Below are 3,606 nucleotides of genomic sequence, written 5' to 3' on the forward strand. Positions count from 1 at the left end.
CAGCGGACCACAGAGCATCTTTTAAATTCTAACCAGAAAAAAAACTCTTTAACAAAACTGAAAACAAACCATGATTCCTTGTGATTGCCATCCAATGCAACCTTTTCTCTAAGAGACATCAGTATTCCTGGTTCCCATATCATTATTAATATAATATAATAATTTTATATCGGCATGTTGCCAGATAGACAGAATGTAACGATCCAAACCTCCGGCTAACACAAAAGTGGTCTAGATTACACATAAACAATTGCATTAAGTTGGGTTTGAAAATACTGTCGTAAAAAATGATTCATAATGAAAATAAAGTTTCTTGGACTCAATTTTATTTTTACTTCTTTTTATTAATACTTCAAGAAATTCCACAACTCACAGTGGCTGCCATTGTCAGACTTCAACACTGACAGATATCCACAACACTTTACAAAAAAAAATTTTATTGCTTTAAGAAAACAATTTACTTTGAAGTGGTACTGAAATCTGACAAAACAAATATTTATTACTGATATTAAAATCCCATAGTTTCTCATGAACTCATGGTACAAGTAAAGGACTGTGTCCTTGGAACGATGACTAAAAAGTTATTTTAAAGTCTTGTTGAGGACTAATCACAGGTGATTGCAGTCAACGTCCAGAAATGTCAAAGGTTAAATTAATATTTACTAATCGTAGATGCTCGGACCACAGCCATGAAAATTGATTCTCAACTACATAATTATATTATTACTAGGAGGTTCCTCATCAGGAATGACCAGAAACACTAGGAGAAACCAATAAAATATTGACAGAAATAATCAGGAACACACAGAGAAAACGAACGCACGTTTTCCTAAATCAAGATCAGCAAAAAATAAAAATAAAAATTTGTAAATATATTTCATCAGTTTGTAAACTTTTCCTTTGTTCAGCGAGGATAGAGTTCTAGCACAAGATGGAATTCTATTGTACTGTTTAAATTTTTTATTTAATAGATTTTTTTTTGTTATTTACTGATTTTGATTTACGAAAACAAGCGTTATTTTTCTTCCTGTGCTCCTGATTATTCCTGTCAATATTTTGATGGTTAGTTGATGCTAGTAATCCTTCAAAATAAAAATAATATTTACATGTCCGAATATGTATGTTATTTTTTAAAATACCTAATTTATTTCTGATCGGTAACTCGGTGGTAAAATTGTTAAATGTGTAGGTTTTGCAACTTAGAGATCCGAGCTGTAGTGGTTCAAATCACCTCGCTTCCAATGTATTTTGTGTAAAAAATTTAATTTAATGTGTCTAAAGGGTCATAACAACATTGGTACGTAATGGATCTCAACCTAAAGTGCATGAGACAGATCGATGCTGGTACACTCTAGCAACAAACAGCAGAAACAAAGATGGCAGTATCCAATATGTCAACCTCCAGCAGAACAAAAAAAAAAATTGGCAGCTGTGACATCATCCAATATGGCTGCCTTCAGCTGACAAAAACAAGAGGGCTGCCATTACATCAAATTTCAAAATGGCGTAATGTTCTACCGTAAATATGTAAAATGGTGGAATCAAAAATGGCTACTCACTTGAAAGGTCAATTTCAAGTTTCAAGGCCAAGGTTATCCAAGATGGTTACCATGACGTCACACTTCAAGATTTCGGACATCAGCTCCGACTCCACGCACCGACACCAGTCCCAGGAGCCCCATTTATGAACTACTAAGGTAATCCATTCTCCTGCCATTGTGGTAAGTTATACTTTACTACGACGTCATCAAATCTCAATTTTTTAATTAGTTTTTAATTAAATGAAAGGTTTACTTTCCTAAAGTCAAGGTACAGAAGTAACAGCTGAAAATAATTTCATTAATATTTTTCTTGTAATGCCAATATACTAAAGACAAGAAATCAACCTAATCAGGCACTGAAATATCTAAGAGGTCTGGTAATTTAGTGATTTATGATAATTTCGAGTAATATGTAATTATTTTATTTATTTCAAAAAAAAAAAAATTAGATATATGAATATTATTGAACTGAACAATTGTTGTCACCTTAAAATAGTGTTGAAATTCTAATAGACAATTTTGATTGTAATCTCTGGCCACCTCAAAGGTCGCTGTTTTTACCGGATTTTCAGTTTTATTTTAACAAAGTTGGATTGTTGTACTCATTTTGATTTGTTATTGTAAAATAATAGGTTATATGTATTTTGTAAGTGTAATATGTGGAAGTTCATATTATGTCATATGTGTCTTGAATTGAGGTGCGTTTATTTATATTGTTACGAACGTGAGCAAGGCCGCCTCACGCGCAGGTGCAGAGCTAGCTGGGCTGCATCACATGCCGCCGTAACATGAGATGTGCCGTGCGCACCTGGGTCGCCGCTTTATCTCCCTCCAGCCCTCCGCTCCCCCCACGCGGTGCTGATAGCTAGACATCTGACAACTCGCAGCTGGCAGCCGCCGACACGTGTTTCGAGAGATTTCTGCCGTCGGGACGGCTCGGAATGACGCGACTGGCCCCGGCCGCGCTAGTGAGTTCTGGAAATGGCGTCTGATATATAAAACGAGGACGGCGGCCTCGGAGGAGTCGGAGTTGAGCAGTGAGAGTTGAGGCGGGAGTTCTCCCGCGGCGGAGTTCCGAAGTTCCGAGCGAGGCGTCGGGTGGGATCTCGGCGAAGGCAAGTGCGTCGGCGGCGACGGAGTCCCGCGGCGGAGACCCACGAGGGGCGCTGCGGCGAGAGTTGCGCCAGAGGTGCGGCCCAGCGAGGTGTGTGGATTGTGAGAAACGAGTGACTGGGGAAGCAACATTTTTTTGAAGTGCAATTGATTATTTGTCATTTTAGAAGATTAATTGTAAGTGACATAAGTAGTGGCCATCAATAAAACTGTGTAGTGTAATAAAATCTTTAATTGGGCTATCATTTACGAACCCGCGGTAAATCGTAACGTCTTTAAATTTATAAATTTATATACCTACTTACAATTTTGAATTATTTTATAACAGTATAATTTTTAATTAACCTGAAAAGTGAACTATATTAAAAACATTTTAAAACCTTTCTGTCTTTAATTATTTAAAATAAACAAATAAAAATTCAACAGTAGATTATTTGCAATAAGTTTGAAAATAATCGTAATTGCAAGGGTACATTCCATTTTATATTTAAAAGAACACTTAAACAGAATTTTAAAATGAAACTATTTGCGGCTGAATAGCAAAGCAGTCTCAAGAAAAGTGGCTCGGTTCTCGATGCAGGGTTACTAAACATTAAAACTTTTACGAAAATGCCTTAAAAATTGAGATTGATGAAAATGTATTGAGTAATTGGAATACACAAAGAGAGGACGCAAGTTCCTCGAAACATCGGGGCAATGATTGGCTGTGGGCTTGGAACGTCGCGTGACGCCAGATATCTGATGTCCTGTCTAATTTGAATACATTACTAAACTACGGAGGAAGAACAACGCAACCAAATATTTATAAGTCGGAGACACACAAGGCCTCAGTCACGTGGAGGAGGGCTAAAGACCGACAGTTCCTAAAAGTGGCCGGGTAAGTAGAGGTGTCACGCAAGGGCAAGACGGCGAGTGGTTGAAGCCCGCGGCAGTCGTGCCGGCCTGCCGCAGA

The sequence above is a fragment of the Bacillus rossius genome, chromosome 17 (assembly GCF_032445375.1).
Source record: "Bacillus rossius redtenbacheri isolate Brsri chromosome 17, Brsri_v3, whole genome shotgun sequence".
Lineage (NCBI taxonomy): Eukaryota > Metazoa > Arthropoda > Insecta > Phasmatodea > Bacillidae > Bacillus > Bacillus rossius.